Raw genomic sequence first — 19,700 nt, 5'->3', positions numbered from 1 at the left:
TATGGAATTTAAGGGGAAAAAAATGTCATGAAGAACCTAGGGGTAAGACGGGAATAAAGACACAGACCTACTAGAGAACGGACTTGAGGATGTGGGGAGGGGGAAGGGTAAGCTGTGACAAAGAGAGAGAGAGGCATGGACATATATACACTACCGAACGTAAGGTAGATAGCTAGTGGGAAGCAGCCGCATAGCACAGGGAGATCAGCTCGGTGCTTTGTGACTGCCTGGAGGGGTGGGATAGGGAGGGTGGGAGGGAGGGAGACGCCAGAGGGAAGAGATATGGGGACATATGTATAACTGATTCACTTTGTTATAAAGCAGAAGCTAACACACCATTGTAAAGCAATTATACTCCAATAAAGATGTAAAGAAAAAAAAGCAAAGAAGTCAATGTCAGATCTGCCTGAGTTAGTTTAATAATGACATTCTACACTTCCAGTGTAGAGTGAATTCATAGAAATAATGCTATTAATTGTGGTACTATAATCAGGAAAACTTTAAAATTAGAGAAAGGAATACCACTACCAGAAATATGTATGCTATTTATTTTATAGCCTTCTATTTCTTCTGTGTAGATACAATAACCTCTCATTACCTGAAAATACTAATTAAAATTTTGTAGAAATATCAAAAAAAAAAAAGCTACTGGTGTTAGTGAGTTTTGCAAGTTTGCAGGATGCAAATCCATGTACAAAAATGAATTGTGTTCTATGTAATAGTAATAAACAATTAGAAATGGAATTTTTAGAAAATACCATTTACAATAGTCTCAAAGATATGAAATACTTAGATAGAAATGTGACAAACATTGTGCAAGACTATTACAGTGAAAAGTAGAAAACACTGGTAAGAGAAATTAAAAACCTAAATAAAAGAAGAGACAGTGTTCATGAAACAGAAGACAATATTACTAAGATGTTAATTCTCTTCCAAACTGATCAAAATTCCAACAGGCATTTTTTTTTTTTTAACTTTTTGGCCGAGCCGTGTGGCATATGGGATCTTAGCTCCCTGACCAGGGATCGAACCTGTGCCCCCTGCAGTGGAAGCTCAGGGTCTTAATTGCTGGACTGTCAGGGAAGTCCTCCAACAGGCATTTTTGTAGAAATGGATGAGCTGCTTCTAAAATTCACATAGAAGTGCAATGGTCCTAGATTATCCAAACAACTCTGAAAAAGAACAGTTAGAATATTTACACTACTTGATTTCAAAACTTACTGTAAATCTACAATAATCAGTATGATGTGGTATTACATAAGAGATAAACAAATATGTCAGTGGAACAGAATAGAGAGTCTAGTAATAGAACCACACATATTTGGTCAATTGATTCTTGTTAAAGGGACAAAGACAATTCTGTGGAGGAAGACTGTTACAAGTGGTGCTGCAGCAATTGGGTATCCTCATTCAAAAAACAACAACAGAAAACAAACTTCAATCCATACTCTCACTATGGCATATAAAAAATTAACTCTAAATGTATCAAAGAACCTAAATGTAAACTCTAAAACCAAAAATTTCTAGCATAAAATATAAGAGAAAATCTTTGTGATCTTAGATAAGGCAATGAAACCTAATTTCTTTGCCTTGAGACAAGAAACACAACTCATAAAAGAAAAAGGTCGTTAATTTTTTTTCACTTATCAAAATTAAGAACTAACTTTACAAAAGGCACTGTTAAAAAAAATGAAAAGACAAGCGAAACTGGGAAAAAACATTTGCAAACCATCTGATAAAGATGTATGCAGAGGGCTTCCCTGGTAGCAGAGTAGTTGAGAATCCGCCTGCCAATGCAGGGGACATGGGTTTGAGCCCTGGTCCAGGAAGATCCCACATGCCGTGGACCAACTAACCCTGTGCACCACAACTACTGAGCCTGCACTCTAGAGCCCGTGAGCCACAGCTACTGAGCCTGTGTGCCACAACTACTGAAGCCTGCGCGCCTAGAGCCGGTGCTCCGCAACAAGAGGAGCCACCTCAGTGAGAAGCCCCGTCTGGCTGCAACTAAAGAAAGCCCATGCGCAGCAATGAAGACCCAAAGTAGACAAAAATAAATAAATTAATTAAAAAAAAAAAAAGATGTATGCAGAATATACAAAGTTCTCTCCAACTCAATAATAAGGAAACCACAACCTAATTTTTTAAATGGATAAAACATTTGGACAGGCATTCCCTCAAAGATATACTGATAATAAATAAGCACAGGAAAAGATGCCCCCAAATTATTAATTATTAGGAAAATGCAAATGAGATATGACTACACATCTATCAGAAGGGCTAAAATTAAAGAAACTGATCATATTGTGTTGGCACACATATGGGACAATAAAAATTTCAGGAACTTCTGGTGGAAATATAAAATGGAAGACCTACTTTAGCAAACAGTTTGACAGTTCCTGAAAAAGTATAAATATGCCTATCAAATGACCCTGCCATTCATTCCTAAGTATTTATCCGGGGAAATGAAAGAATATGTGCATACAAAGGCTTGTTCATGAATTTTTATAGCAGCTTTATTTGTAATGGTCAAATAACTGTCCCAATGTTATTGTCCCAAATGTCCATTAATAGGTCAACGGATTAAAAAGATTGTAGTATATCCGTACAATGGAACCCTACTCAGCAATAAAAAATGGACCATTGATACATGCAAGAGCATGGACGGATCTCAAATAATTATGCTAAATGAAAGAAGCCAGAAGAAACTGCATACATGTGATTTCATGTAAATAAATGTCTAGAAAATTTAAACTCATCTGCAGTAACAGAAAGCAGATCAGTATTTGTTTGGGGGTGGAGAGGGAGAAAAGGGCAAAAGAGAAAGATGACGAAGAGACAACTTGGAGGTAATGGATATGTTCATTATTTTGATTACAGTGATGGTATCACAGGAATATGCATTTGTCAAAAGCAACCAAACTGTGTACTTTAAATGCATGCTGTTTATTGTGTCAATTATATCTCAGTAAAAATATTAAAAATACACTTGAGAAATGCCAAAAGCAACTGAAATCTAGAAAATTGAGAGATGAATTGAAAAATAAAAGTGAAGAAATTAGCAGAAGGACTCAGAACCAGAAAACAATAGCAAAAATATACTATCTGAAGATGAAATACAAAAGCAATAAAATGATAGAAAAGCGAATGCACAGTGCCACGGGAAAAAGCCCTTCTGCACCTGCTGTACCAGGTGTCATCAGAGAAAAAACAGGAGGTAGGGAAATACAAAGAACCACAAGGACAAGCATATCTGCAAAATTTTTGTGGTTTTATTCCTTAGATATCATCTATTCAACCAATTATTTATTACGGGTATAATTTTTTTTTTTTTCCGGCCGCACCGCTTAGCATATGGGATCTTAGTTCTGAGACCAGGAATGGAACCTGTGCCCCCTGCAGTGGAAGCTCAGAGTCTTAACCACTGGACCGCCAGGGAAGTCCCTATTATGTATATAATTTTTATATGACTAAGAACAACAAAAAGTAATTGTAAACTGAATAGCAATGAAAACCATAATAGTGGCTGGCTGAGATTTTCTGAGTGACTAACTGAATCATGATATTGAATATCCACTAAAGTTTTCGTATGTATCGTACTCCTATCCAAAATCAGTCTCTGTACTCCACATTCTTAGTACTCTTCTCCTCCTCAAAATTTCACTCCAACATTTCTCCACTCTCTTGCCTACAACATCTTTCCTCTCCCTTTGGGAAGATGTCATGCTGATTTTAAAAAGCAAAAGAAAAAATTTGCCAAAATACTGTCATTCTCCCATCCTAATAGAAATTTCTCATATCCCAGACAGTTATCATGCCATCTCCGTGCTTTCCTTTGCAGTAATATTTCAAGGGTTGACTCTACTTGTGTCTTCAATTCCTTTCCTCAAATTCTCTTTTAAAGCATGCTAATTAGGCTTCTGTCCATATGATTCTCTGAACTTGTTCCTGTCATTATCAACAGTGACTTCTACATCATTAAATCCAATGTCCAGTTAGTTCTTTCTACTCTTGCTTTCTCCATTTACAGTACAGTTAGTCTCATGGCGATCTCGTTGTCTTTTGCTTTAAATTCCAACCATACGTTTAAGACTCCCAAACTTATTTCTCCAGCTCCAAACTCCTTTCCAAACTTGAATTCGTGTATCCAACTGACTCCTTGACACGCCTATTAGAAATGTTTAACAGATCTCAAATGTCATATGTCCAAAACTAAAATTCTGGTCTCTACCATGCAAAACTAGCTTCATCTCCAGGCTTCTCTTTTTCAGCTGATGGTAACCCCATCCTTGAGTTACTCAAGAAGCTTTTTCAACTCCTTCTTTTCTTTTTATGTAGCAAATCTAATTCTTCAGGAAAGACCAAAAAAAAGGATACCTTTCTCATCACCTTCATCTGAGCCATCCACTTCTTTCACCTGGATTTCCATAGTAACCTCCTAACTGGTCTCCCTGCTTTGGCCCTTAACTCCTTTTACCTTATCCTTAACACAGCAGCCACAGTAACCCCATTAGAATGTAAAGCAGACCTTGCCACTCAGCTTTGCCAGGGCTCCACTTTTAACTCAGAGTCAAAGTCAAAGTCCTTCCAGGACACCACCTAACATGCTTCTCCTCACCACCCTGAGCACATCTTCTTTTTCTTTACCCTTTTCTCCTTCTATCCCAGCCTCACTGATTCCCGTGCTACTTTTGGAAACTGCCAGGCACACTCCTTTTTTAGGACCTTGTTTACTCTGCTTGGAACTCTGTGACCCCCAGATATCTATATGGCCATCTCCCTCCCCTTTTAAAACTTTTTACTAAAAAGTCCCTCAGAGAGACCTCCCTTGATATCTCTTATTTAATTCTGTAACACGATTGCCCCTCACTCCCCATATCCTTTATTATGCTATGCACTTTTCTGTTTTCCCTAGTAATTATCCGTATACTAGATAATTTACATATTTATTATGTTTCTTGTGGATTACCCATCCTCTACCCTCCATTTAAGCTCCATGAGGGCAAAGCTCTTTCGTTTCTCTGTCTGGTGGTGTTTAATGATATATCCCAAGTGCATAGAATAGTACTATGTATAGTAAATACTCAGTAAATATTACTTGAATATGTGGATGGATATTAGGTATGTTCATTTGGTATGTATACTGAGGCTTTCCAATGGTTCCATTTTTAAGGGACAAAGATGAAAAGTATACTTGTATTTTAACAGAAGTTGAACAGATATTCCTTCAAGGCTACAAGCCCTTGTAACAAGTTCATGACCCTTGTCCCTTCCCTCCCACCCCACCCCCCAGTGGTGGACTGAGAATGCTGCCCTGTATTCTGTAGTAGAGTATAGGATAAGGAGTCAGGTGGAATGACTCTCAAAGCATAGACCTTTAACTGGAGCAAAAATTTTATGAGATGAAGGAATCTGGACACAGATAGTTTCACCTCTTTTTCCAGGCGAACAGAGGGTGTAAGCGATAATGTGTAAGAACAATAAGAACATTTGAAAGGACAATAGGAGAAGCTAGAGTGAGCATGAGCTCTCAGCCTAAAGTGAAGAGGAAACATTTTTTGGATAGACTGAAGATACAGGGAAACGAGAATTTCAGAGAACAATATGGTAACATTAACAAGGATGCTGAGGAGTACTGCATGGCGATGTTAGCGTACATTTTCATATAGAACAAATCTTTGCGTGACACAGAACGAACCTCCACTTCCACTAGCTGGGCACACCTAGCCTTCTCTGAAACATCCTTCATGGCTTGGAATCTCATGCTTCTGAGAATATCCTGGCCCTTTTGAATAGGCAGGGAGATTCTTCAGTTTCTGAGATCATATACACTCTAGTGTCTGTGCCAATGTAACTTTTTTTTAACTACTTGCTAAGTTTATGTTTTCATTTCTATTTGAAATTTATCAAGATACTTTTTTCATAGCTATTCTTGAGTTGTAATAATTTTCAATGAAGGGAAGCAACGTACATAAAAATCCAAGAAGTAGGTGTAACCGGTTTGGAAGAATTTATATGATTTTGATCCTTTTGTTAGTTTAACATCCAACTTAATTGTGTTCCTTTAATAAATTCTTCTGGATGAATACTAAATGTTTAGCAAAAGTGGGGTGTCAAAAGATTGCAAATTTGATCAAAAAACTAGTATGCATATGCAGATTATTAAATTAAAACTGCAAAATTGTATTTTTTCCTATGTGGGTATATGTCTATCAAAATGAAACTGTTGGAAGAAAGTACACATAAATATTACTGAAAAAATAACTAGAAATCTGTCAAATACATTCTATTTTTATTGCTTTGACACACATGTGGTAACTCTAATAAACTGCAAGCAAAGTTTTTAAACAGATTTTTGAAGGATCAGTTTTCGTAGACAAAGTGTTCCTGCATGTATTACACTAACTGTACTTGCACGGACACTTCTAAAGTGCTTTAAAGGCATTCCATCTCTCTATATATTAATTTTAAATTCATTACTATTAAGACAGTATTTTTTCATTAAAACAGAAAGAATAAAAGCCTACTTACACCCACAATATCACAAATGTTAAATGTGAGTGCTGAATTAATGATGCTTGCTACTCAATTCATAAAGAATAAGATATTTCTTTCAAAGGATACGTCCCACTTTGCACAGTCAAAATGTTGTTGGACTATTTTAGAGTCATCGAACAATTCTGTAGAAGTGCAGATTCAAACTTCCTAAAGGTGGCTGGGGATTAGATAGCGTTTACTATCAATCATAGCCAGTGTTTACTATTTAGATCCTAGTACAGGGGAAGAAAGTTGATCTTCACAATAGCTTCTAATCCTCATTCTACAATTCCTTTTTCTTTAAGAAAAAATGAAGTACCTAATCGTTCCACCAATAAAATTGTTCCAAATGCATATATTTAACTGAGCTCAATAGATAGACAGATTCTTCAGGAAAACAATCATAGAAAAGAGATGTAAACATGAAAAGGGCAATAATTTAAATGGCAAAAATAATTCTAGTTAACAATGAATACTGAACCAGCCATGAAGTCTAATGACTTGACATGGACTATTATCTCTAATTTTGAAAAACCCTTAGATCCAGAGGCTAAAACTGAGGTTTATGCAGGCAAAGTAATTTGCATGGGGTCATCATGATTGTTAGTTTTGGAGCCAGACTCCTTTCCTGATACTTTGTTTTCAACTTTTTAACTGCCTCTATACCATATTTTATTAGCTGATCAAGTATAGAGTAATAGGCAAACATTTAAGGGAGGTATGTATTGAGATTTACAAGCGGAAAGGAGAAGAGGACAAATATTTTGGACCCCTTCTATGTGCCTGACACTATGTTAAATATTTAGGAAACGATCTCATTAGTTATCTTTATACTCATATTTGGTAAAGCCTTTATGAGAATATAAGTTCTGGGATTTGTTTGGAGTCAGGCAACTGAAGGATGAAAAATAAATAAGAGTGATTAAAGATTTGGGAAGTATTCCTTCTAATAATAGAATAAATCATGAAGACTTATTTGTTTAGAGAAGAGAACGTTAAGGAGAAAATTACTAATAAGAGTGTCTAGATATCTAAAAAAGCACTTATAAATCTATGTGAATAGGGTTTTGTTGTTTCCTCAGGCCAATATAAACAGAAACAAGGCTAAATTATACAAGGGGGGTGGGGATTATAGTACTCATGAGAAGAATCTAGCTAAGAAGAATTAGCAGAGTGCGAATGTTCTAGCCCTCTATATACCAGAGGCAGGGCTAGAGGCAGATAGGGATAGAGATATACAAGTTATTTTAGGAAAGAACTTACATCAATTCTCATTCCATTCTGCTCCAGTGTTTTCCTAAGGGAAAGAAATATAATTTATAAATATATCTGTATATAAAGTTAATCCTGTTTTCCAATCTGGGAGTTATGTGGAATTGTCCCTATTTATAAGGAGGAATCTGAAACTCAGAGAGTTTAAGAAGTCTTCCCAATTTCACACAGCAATTAAGTGAGAGTCAAGAGAGACAGTGGGACTCAGGGAGTTAGAATCAGAAAATTTGGGTTCCAGTGTAGACTTGGCCACTCCATCATTTGATTGTGAGAAAATTACTTCCATAAATTTCTAATACTTTATCTGTAAAATAAAAATAAGAATACACACAACGATAGTTGGGAAGATTAAATGAGCAGTAGTTTCAGTGGAATTATTCCGAGTATGAACATAAATAACTCTTTAAAGAATTTATGAAATTATGGACTTCCTTCTTGCCATGTGGTTCAAGGTTAACTTAAAGGAATCTAAATGCTCATTTTTTAATCAGTAACGTTTTTTGACATAAACTTCTAAAAATTGTTTCTGCCTCCATGTCTTTATTTGAATGCTTCTCAACTGAAAAATCAATGTGCAATATGTCATTCTTGCCATTTAACCAAATTTAACATAAAAACCACATATTAAACATTGTTTAATATTTCTAGTCGTCCATGCTTTGCACTAATTTCAAGAGATTTTCTTCTCCAATAAGAAAAGAAATAATGGCTAGAACATAGTACTTCTCTGAGTTATCACCTACTCAGTATTCTCAGGAAGTACTCAAAAGATGATCATTGCAATATCTAGGTGTCTGCCAGCCTTTATAAAAATTAGAGCCAACTGAGAATAAACATGAATAATGAAAACTGATTACAATTTCAGAGATGTACAGCATAGATCTTAGGGCTAGCAGGTTTACTATTTCTTGTACCTCTTTATATGTTACTCATTTATCACATTGAAATTGGAATTGTTCTTGTGCCTCCCATTATTGGAAGTCTCTGGATATTTGCAAGCCCCATGTAGACCCAATAATCAGATTAATCTGGTCACTAATCACTGAAAGAAATGCCTAAGTCATAAACAGCAGGAGAATCCATTGATTGTAAAGGGAGACATTACTGAGCAGTTTCAACCAAGCAAGATAGTTAAACTCAGAGATGCTGTTTCCTGTTTCTCTGGTATAAACAACCAGGCTGCTCCACTGGCCTCTCCACAACCTGGATGTCCCAAAGCCACATCTCTCTTCTTTCCTTCCACTTTCCCTAAAGAGAATTCTGGGTCATAAAGGAAGGAGAATTGGTGCAACTTCTTTCCTGAAACGACTTGAGCTTCCTCTGCGTTTATATTTGTGTCATCTTATTATAAGACGAGCGAACATCTATTATTAATTGATGTACTAATTAAAGCCATACTTGCAGTTTCCATTAGCTTATTCCCTAAATTCTCCAGAGTTGGCTGTCTGGTTTTAATCAAAACCAAATGGTAGTCCAAGTTCCCAGCCCTGAGCAGCTAGGAGGAAGTCATCCAGTGGAGGCACAAGAAAGCAGAAAAGATAAACAGACGATAGTTCACAACATTTGTGTTGGAGGAAGGATGCAGATATTGTGAGCTGCTTTAGAGTGATTCGGGCACTCTGTCCTGCTGGATGGAAGCAGTTGCAAGTGGTTAATGTCAGCAAGATTGTAATAGGATCAAGATGGAGTCTGTCTTCTGCTATTCCAGCACTAGATGTGTGTAACTGGAAGATTCTGACCAGAGGCAATGCTGCCTATGCCATGACACAAACTACTTTAATTCCGGGAAGGATTCTTGGGGTCGGAGAGATCTGGGAGAAAACGTTCTATTTGCTGGATTCCTAGGATTTTACTTACAGACCTTCTCAGGTACAGTATATCAGGCTGCAGCATTTTAAATGAAGGAGCGTTAAAAAGGTTTTCAAATTTAGAAGAATTACGGTATTAAAACTAACTGCATCTTGCTCCCTTAAAAGATCTTTTGAAAGGAGCACTGCAAAGATATTTTGCTTACATTGTGTGTATACATTGAATAAAGTGGAAAAGTTGTAGAGGAAGGAGAGAACGATGTTTTCTTTCTTTCTTTTTTTTCATAAGCAGCGTGGGATAGAAAAAGCTCTACGGCTTTATGACTCTCCAGCTAATCACCTCAAGGGTTTTGACAAACTCACTTAAGTTCTGTGTAAAATCAGAACTCCTAAATCGCCTGGGCGGGCCTCTGCTCTGCCCCCCTCCCCTCCTCTCAGTTCAGTCTTTCTCACATGCACACCACTCAGAGGCAGGAAATGCTTCCCAGGCAATCTGGGCCTGGTTGTGGAGGCCCCTTTTGCAAAACATCAGTCTGAATTTACTAGACAGAAGTCACTAGGAACGCCTTGACAGACTCCGGCTTCAGCTAAGGCTCCCTCCAGCTGCGGAGGCTGTTTTTGTTAGAATCACACACTGCGCAGAACTGCTTAGAATAGAGCCATGATCTCAACCACGAAATGTGAACTTATATTTTGGAGAAACTAACGGGGACGGACTCCTTTCCTAGGCTGAGTGTTGAAGCATGTCTTGCCTTGGCGTTTCAGCTCCTCCTCGTCTAGGTAAGACGCTGTGGACTATCTATCTTTACGCTTTGAGGCAATCTTTGAAGAGGCAGAAAGATTGAGAGAAATGTTAGCATCTTGCACGGAGTGGTGATTTCCTAGGTTTTAGAGCTGAGCCACGATATCAGAAGTGGAAAAAGTTTAGTAAGTAAAAAACTGTGAGTCAAATTGTTTTAGCAAAATGTCAATTCTAAAATAGGCTCCATGGAGATTTTTCTCCGTAAACTAAGATCTTATTTTCATCCCTTTTTAATCCTTAACTTATTTATGACTGGAGCCAGAAGATAGACCAGTTTTCCTATTATATGGTTTATATGAAACAGATACATATTCTCACACATTGTGAGGTGTAAATGATTTTTTTTCTTTCCCCGTCGTTTGCCAACAGGAAAAGTAGATCCCGCTATAGAGTGACTTTTCTTAATAATGCATCTCCAAAGAAAATTTTGAGTCTCATTTAAAATATGAAGATTGGATTCCTCAATATTTCCCCACCCAGTTTCAACCACAGGTCAAACTGCTAATGCACAGCTTAAATGGTTTATTTTTAAAAAGAGTAAACACATGAAATTTTACAAATATTTCTATCCTAAACAGTATTTAATCTGATTTTTAAAAATGTAAAGATCAGAAGTGGATTTAATTTATATTAACTTTCTTGAATTCACTATTCACTGCTCAGATCATATTCTGTGTGAGTATTTTTGAATAAAGTAAATCTCAATGACAATGACATTCATTGTTACTATTTTAAGGCAGCTGGAAATCACTACAATCATATGAAAAGCTGATCTGTATTCATAATTCATGTAATCATAAAATTACATTTCCACTGGGCTACAGTATATTTAAGTTATGTTTACATGTGCAATATATGAGAAAAGAAATTTAGTAATGACTGACATAACAGAGAGTTTTAATGCATAACATACTGTTATATTTCTGAATATTTAGAATGAAAATCATTATTTTATAGAAATCATATGGAATGGTACGTGAAGGGAACAAATACCCGTGCATATTTCCAAATCTATTAGATGAACATAAGATATCCCAAATGAAATATGAAAGCTATTTGACAGTCGGATCATAAGAAATCAAGTGTTTTTATCATAAACTTTTACATAGTATAAGGTGACCATTTGCTGTATTAGCTAATTATGCTTAAATTTTATGCTAGAATAAGTTATATTGACAAATTTTAACTACTCACTAACAATTTGTTGTGTTGAGACTTCTAAAAGTGATAAAAAGAATCTGTTTTTTAAGTATGTTAAAAATAAAATATTGACTTGTCTAAATTATGATTTAATAAAATTCCTCAATAGAATTTTAAGGAAGGAAAGAATATAAGAGGTCACCTCTTCTAACACTGTCTTAAAGGTGCCAAAAAGGGAGGTGAAGCATGACATTCAAAAATGACCTGTCCAAGGTCACACCGCTAGTTAGTAGAAGAGATGACAGTGGAACCATAGTACCCTGTATCATAATTCAGGTAACTTAATATGACATCACCTTGTTCTCAAATAATAACTGCTCATAATAAAGTATGAATATATTCGTATCCGGTAGAAGGCTACCTTAAACAGAAAATTGTAATGCTTATTTTTTAACAAAAGGCTTACAGCTGCTACCAGCATTAAAAAAATAATGGCTTTAAAAAAGAATCAAATTTACTAAGTAATGAAATTTCCTCAAATGCAAAAGTTTTCTTACACCTTCAACAAACATTTTAAAGGAGTATCTTGTTTGTGACTGTTTTGTTACATTTCATGTTTATGCCAAGAAAATCAATCCATATGCTAATAATTATATTAATTTTAAACTGATGTTTCTTAAAAACATAGAGCTAGAAGGGAGGTTGTCTGATTCATATCCTTGCCTCCAAATGGTATCCTTATAAATCAACTTAACCAGTGGCATTCGGAAAAGATTTTACTGCCCCCCACTGGAATCGGTTTAAGAATCTCACGTACCCGGACATCCTTTTATTTATCTAACCTAAATCTCTATTGCTGCAGCCTGTTTCCAGTTCTGTGGGTTTCTACCTCAGTGGAAATGTGAAAAGCCTAAATGGACGTGTGAAAACATAAGTGTACATTTCTAGGCCAAATAAACCCACTTCCTTTCATCTTCCCTTCCACAGCTTATTTACAGTCTTTTAATTGGTTCATATATCTCCTCTGAGCCTTCTACAAAGTCCTTTAGTTGTAGAATCCAGAGTTTGTTATAGTATATAAATGGCTGACCAGTGCAGTGTCAAATGGAGGAGTTGGCTGCTTCATCTGTACATTCTTCATATATGACAGTATATGTTGCTTTGCACGCCGAAACATTGCACTTTCCGTGGCAAGAGCCCTTCTAATAAAGCTAATATGTGTCATTTCTAGTACATCCCATTTCTTTAGAGAAAATGTGAGTCATGATGCTTTTTCTCCCCATTTTTCTGAACCAGATTGGATTTCCTGATGCTATTACCACTTAAAAATAGGCTATTCAACACTTCCAGTGTCTCCACACTCTACATGATTGGAATGAGGAATAAATGCAGTAAAGCTATAGCCTATATAACTGATGGCATGATTACTAGAGGGCCTAGTACACCATTTTGTTTAATTTTTTCTTGAGGACGTTATAATAAAAAAGAGAATTTTTCTGGCCCTATCCAAACCTGCTCATACCATACACCTCACTACAAATACTTTAGGCATGGCTTAATCTCACTTACAGAGGATGGGTGTTAGAGGATTAAAACAAGTCTAAACTGGGACATTTAAGATGTGTCTTTTGTTTTTACTTCATTTGTTTCCTCTTGGAGAAGGAATGAATTGGTGTCAATATCATCTTACAATGAGGATTCTCTCTGTAGAAATCGTTATAGTACAACGAAGTTCCAAAAGAGAGATGATTTAGATCTGGATCAGAAAATTTTATTATCTGAATAAATGTTAAGAATTGTACATGAGAATTTAAAGAGGATGAGGGAAAATTCCTCCAGATTTGAAGGAAATAGCATAAGTATTATACCTTCTTCTCCCAGGTGAATGATAAGCCCCTTAGTTGCACAAATCAAACAGGTTTACAGAGAAGTCCAAATCCAGATTGACTTTGGGGTGGATATAGAGATACAGCATACTACTTCTAGTTTGGCATTAAACTGCCGGTCAGCTCATAGAGTGCTGAGAAATAGATGCGCTTAGTTTTTGAAGAAGGTAAACAGAATAAAGGTGAAGTGTGGATCTTGAGACCTAGTTTAAAAGAGATTATTGATTTTGATTCAGTGGATTATAGAGTATATAAGTGAACTTGAAAAGATTAAATAGGAATTCTGATGTAAAAAAAAAGTTGAAAGGCAATGTAAACAGCATGTGTATAAACTTGCTCATGAATTAAGATAGAGGACTGAAAAAAGCAGTTGTAGCTGCTTATATGTGTGAAAAGGTTTTCCTGTTAGACTGAAATCACAAAATGGTTTAGCAATACAGTTCAGATAATCCAGAGGAAATCAGTCCTTTAATAGAAATGAGATCCAAAGGAAGTAGGAAGATCAGAAAGCAAGCTTAGAAATTCAACCAGTGTTTCTTTTTATTCCCAGCAGTTGGCAAAATACGTAGCATGTCAGGTATTGTCAATACATGTTTGTTAATAAATGTTTGTGGAATAAATAGGAGGGAAAGAAGAAAGAAAGGAAAGGAAAACCAGCATTGAAATTGAAGAGTTGGTGTTGTGAGACTTTTTTTTAATTTTCCAGACATCCTGTAATGATAGAATAATAATTTTTAAAGAGGAAGGAAAATAAGAGGTTGGCAAAAGTCATCAGAGCCTGAGGCCAGAGGTTAATAGCACTCTCATAAGATGACATTACAAGTTCATTAAGAGCCAGGAGAAAGCATGAGTATCCAAAAATAGTTCAAAGTTAAGTTACAGGAGGCCAGTGAGAGCAGAGCACTAGTGAATTTTCCACAATTTGAATGGGGGTGGTGTACTGGAAAGCTCGTGGGAAGAGACAGAAAACTGGCTCAGATTTGCATCTTTGCCATTTGAAATCCTTGCTCTGTGATTTCAAGCATGCCCCATCCTACTTTGAGCTTCTGCTTTTTATTGGTAAAGTCTGGAAGATAATGCAAATATTTATATCACTGGGTCATTCTGAGCATTAGATGAGACTTTGTATGTACAAACTGGGTCGCATACAGTATAACAAACAAAATTTTGTTTTAAAAAGCAGAGGTCAAATGAATCAAGAAAGAAAGAATCATGGTGTTTCACCTTGTGGTCAAATCACTCATCTATATTGAAACAACATGGGCATGCAAGGGATAGTTCCAGCTCCTACTCAGCCATGGTTTCTGCAGCTAAGATCCGTCAAAAACTAAAGGAATCATTGCCATCACCATCTTTATCATCATCATCATCATTATCGTCATCATCATTTAGTATCTAGTGAGTTCTTGCAATAAGCCATGGATTAAGTGTTTTACATATATTATCAGCTCATTATTATTACAGTTCAATATTATTCTCTCTCAACAATTTTCATTATTCCCATTATAGAAGTGAGAAAACTGGGGAAGACAAAACCTAAGTAACTAATGCAAATCACCAGAAAAAAAAAAGTTTCTTTAACAGACATCTTGCCTTCACAAAAAATAGAGGTAATAATCACTACCCATCAATAGGTGTTAGAGATAGAGCTAGTTACTTAGTCCTGCCAGAATTTCTCCCTGTAAAATCAGGACAATGATAGTACCTACTTCATGGAGTATTTGTGAGTATTATTACTAAAGGAGATAGCGTAAGTGCAACACCAAATACAGGGCCTGATCCACAGTAAATGCTTAACACATGGAAGCTCTTTTACTATTACTATTATCACGATCATCAAAAGTTTCTAATGCACCTATTATTACTTGGGTATATGGGACACTTGGTAGTAAAAGCAAGCTCAAATGTACATAGGAAGATGACAAAATAAGATAAGAATTATAGATATTAAATACAGAAGAAAAAAGTTGATATCAGAGGCATCAATCCCTGATAGGATACCAACCTAACAGAAGTAGCTAAGTTCTCAGTGATTTCATGTTCCTGATTTCAATGAAAGTTGTACTTACCAAATGACTGAAATCTCAGTATTCTGTTGTCACCTAACTGTCTGAGCACCTGTGTTGCTGTAGCCCTCTTGTTTATATTTGGTGATTACTGTGTCTACCCTTAGAGTGTTCTTAGAAATGATAGCAAAGTTAAAAATAGAAAGTGGCCACTTAAAGCAAAGCCACATCTCACCATGCTGATGATAAAGCATTATAATTCATGTCCATTGTGGAATAGAAGTATCTTTTTTATAATAAGGCAAAACCACATTTCAATCATATTGCTTTGCCATTAAAAAAAAAACAACCAAACTTTTGATATCAAATTTAACTCTAAGCTATTTCCTGTTGCATGAAAAATTCCAAGTGAAATAAGTTAGGAGCAAAGGCAATACTTTTCTTTGGTTATAAGGGACTCTGCAGAAAAGAGATATGAATCAAAAAACCAAATGACTAATTATTCATTAATGAATTTATTTGCAGAAATAGCTAAAATACAATGTAGTTCTAGGTGCTCAAAGGGTTCTGTACCAGATGGAACACTGTTATTGAGAAGACTGTGTACTTTCTAAAAAAATAAAACATGGAATCCTGAAGGAAATACAGGTGTCTACAACTTACTGCATCCATGATGCAATACTGTCCCCCAAGACTGTGTTAATTCTGGGATCTCATAGAAACCAATTATCCCCAGAAAAGTCTTAGTGGTATCAGACAAATATGACATTTTTAAAGATTTACTCAAATTACACGTGGTTATTTAAAAAAAACGTTCTGAGAATCCGCAAACCTGGCTGACCTGAGCGGCAAAGTGGTGATAAGTCAAACACTGCCAGTATCTGCACTCCTCCCTGCAAGGGAATTAGAAACTACTGGGGCTACATTAAATAGTAGGAAGCCAGAGGTAAAAATAGGGCACCTCAGAAATATTAACTTGCAACTTTGTAACAGCCTGTTCTTTTCTGATGAGCTGACAGAATTCTAGTGGATTGACAGAGTTAATTTCAAATTTATTTGATTCTTGGAACATATCTGAGAGCTAAGAAGGAGAAAAAACTTACCAAGCTTAGTAAAACTAATATATACATAAAAATAGGTAAACATTTAAAAAAATATTTTAATTGGGTACCTATTTATTCATTCTTCTTCTAAAGACGAAAAATGATGGAAGGTTGGATGTGTCTCTCTCGGAAAAAGTGATGTACTACTCAATCCACTGACTTAGCTCATTATAGATGGTTTATTCTGTAATTTACTAAGACTTTTGATGATTTCCAGACAACCTAAAGACATGGAAGCTTTTTCATATATAATATTTTAAGCTTCGTTAAGTAATTTACCAGTAAAGAATTTTAACAGGAGTTTGTTTTTTCCACAGACAGCTAATGAGGCATAATGAGTAAATTCCAACATTTGACAAAGTATGTAAAAGTAGATGGATAATGATTTTGTGAAGGATTAAGACAAAGATTGCCACTAAAGAAAGGAAGTCTGCCTGTAGTCATACAGAGATAGGTTTTTGCATCGTTATTAAAGGTTTCTCTCTCCTAAGCCTAATTCTAGCCCTGTCTAATTTCAATTAGTTAGCATGAATATTTTAAAGAAAAAGCACTACTTGTCTTTTACTAAAAGTTGGCTACCCTGATTAGACTCTTAGAAATGCTTTCTTTGAATGTATTATCTTTTTTGTTTTTGGGTGTTTTTTTTTTGCTATTTGTTCATTAATTTACATAAAGGGATTAAGAATAATCATATCTGTCCTAGGCGTTCTCGCTGATCCTAAGCCTCTTGAATATTTGACAGTTTTGCGTTGAAAAGCATTCCTCTCGTGTTATCATTGAGTTGGGGGCAGTGGAAGGTGCCCAAATGTTCCACAATTTAGTTGGCTAGATAATTTGTTCTTTGACAGCTCCATCAAGAAAATGAATTTCATTTTGACCTCCGCAAATGCTCACTGTCAGGAAGATTTACTTGGCCATCAGTGAGCACACATTTGAAGAACTACAGTAGGCTGTGATCATGTCTGTTTATATGTTGATTCTGCTGTAATCGTCTAATTCAATAAGTGTTTGGGTGGCACTTATTACATGCAAAGGTGACTCCCTGAGCGTAGGCCAAGATACACTAAGATGTCACATCCCTCTAGGATGTCCAGATTCCCCATCTCTCCACCTCACCAACTTGACCCTTATATTAGCAACAATGTGGGCCATTGTAGAAATGCTCCCTTCTTGGTTCAGATGCATTCTCTATTCTTGCAAGAGTGCGTGTTAGGGAATTTAACCTACCTTTAATTAAAAGGAGATTATTTCCCTCATGTCTTCTCTTCTTTCTCCCAGTGACTGAGTACACGCTATGTGGTAGCTATTACATATAGATATGCATTAAAGCAGTAGTAGGAGAAGAGAGAAGAGTAGGAGAAGAGAGTAGTAGGAGAAATTTAACATGGGATGGGTAATTAAGAAGAAAGACCTGATGGGAAACCAGAAGTAACTCCAGCCATCTAAGGAGAAAGTAGGAAAATACAGAGAAACTGGCAGTACTATTATGCCTTCTATTAAATATGCAGCAGCTGTGTGAAGGTGTTTAAAAACAACCCAGGAGTCAATCATGTGCATGTGTGTGTGTGTGTGTGTGTGTGCGCGCACGTATTTATTTGTATATGTGTATGTGTATGTATCCATATACCTATATATGTCATCTGTTTTCTGAAAGGATAAAACAAGATAATATATACTTAGGCTTATATTCCCAATGTTTAGTAGACTGTCTGCAGCCCATTCGGCACTAAATAAACACTTGTTGAATAAATGATTATGATCAGGCAATGTTGCTCTCAGTTCTAAGGTACTGCCCACTTGATTTCAGCCACAAGTACTTCATCTGCACCGTGTTTTCCCAGGCTATAGTATCGGCAGTAGTGATTCCCATCAGGCTCTTCTTTCCTGGGGACACTTGCCAGGTCAAAATACAAGGTATGTGTTTATTTCAGGAGCAAGTGCAAAAGAGAGCATGATCATTTGATGTCAGACATAGGTCAGGGATTCTCAAACTAGAATATCTTCAATTGCTTTTTAGTACAGTAACATTCAATGTTGATTAATTTTAAAATATACACTGCATGCCACTGTATGCTTATGTTAAAGAGTGGTGTTATGAAATTAACCCAAACAATACATTTTAAATCACTCTGTGTCTAAACAGCCTATGCACTAATATCACAAAAAGCAAGTGTGGGCACTTCACAAATATTTTCCAGAATCATTACATGATTAGAGGTACACAGAGTTTCCTGTAATATTAATACAGTGGTGTTTGAACACACGCATTTAAGAAGTGAAAAATCCCCATGGAAATTCACTTCATAAAATCAACACCCTGGAATGACTTACACTTTTCCAGATCCTTCATCCAAATCCTCAGCAGCTGAGCTCATTCTGAATGAAACTGCGTAAAAGTGATTACAAGAAAAAGTAGTAGAAGTTTGCAAAATAAGTAGCCGGTAATTAGAAATGGTGAGAAGGCTCAAAGGGAAAGTGAGGTCTTTTACAAAGACTTCTAAATCTGACAGGACAGATTCTAGTCAATTCAGATGACTTAGAAAATGGGGCCGATATACTCCGATGTGATGGACAATATATTTTAATTAATACTGTGTTCAGCCTTTAGATCCTGAAGGCAGGTTTTAACTATAAATCTTACAAATCAGAATTAAAATTGGAAGTATGAATAAGGAAGCTTGTTGAGATAAAGTTTTTAAAACAATCTATCAGACCACAGGATGTGGAATGAACATTCAAACTGTAGTGATGATGGTGATAATGAGAGTTAGGAAATTTTATGTCTTCAAAATAAAGACACTATAAATTCACAGGAATGATCTGGAAATGTCCAAAGAACGTAGATTAGAAATTAGGACAGAAGGAGTTAATGTTGTGTCAAATCTATCTAATTTATAATCTCTCTTTGCAGCTCGATTGTCTCAGAACTTGTTGAACTGTCTTCCTTTGATGTTATAAAAATACTTACCTACTTGCCAAGGTTGAGTGCAGTAAGCTAATTAATATTATGGTCAGGACTTAAAGGCAAAATTTTTTATGTAATCTGTTCCCCAAGGGGTTAATAAAACTCTTTCTCCTTCTTCATCAGAGAAAGAAAACCAGAATTGTCTCAACTTAAATGTAAATGTGGCTTAGGAATGACACTA

At 35.9% G+C, this 19,700-nt stretch overlaps 1 protein-coding gene across 1 annotated transcript in view; it reads left to right on the top strand.

Moving 5' to 3' along the window:
* Positions 1-10,090: 10,090 nt before the first annotated feature.
* DLC1 (DLC1 Rho GTPase activating protein) overlaps positions 10,091-19,700 on the top strand; it is a 387,690-nt gene continuing 378,080 nt past the window's right edge. Inside the window, exon 1 of the mRNA XM_065899883.1 lies at positions 10,091-10,397. The gene's annotated coding sequence lies outside the window, so the exon portion shown is untranslated. The remainder of the gene's footprint in view (positions 10,398-19,700) is intronic.

This window comes from Phocoena phocoena, chromosome 21 (genome assembly GCF_963924675.1).
Source record: "Phocoena phocoena chromosome 21, mPhoPho1.1, whole genome shotgun sequence".
In the NCBI taxonomy this organism is placed as follows: domain Eukaryota; kingdom Metazoa; phylum Chordata; class Mammalia; order Artiodactyla; family Phocoenidae; genus Phocoena; species Phocoena phocoena.
Note: the sequence above shows the minus strand (reverse complement) of the source record. Positions and strands in the feature narration are given on the sequence as shown.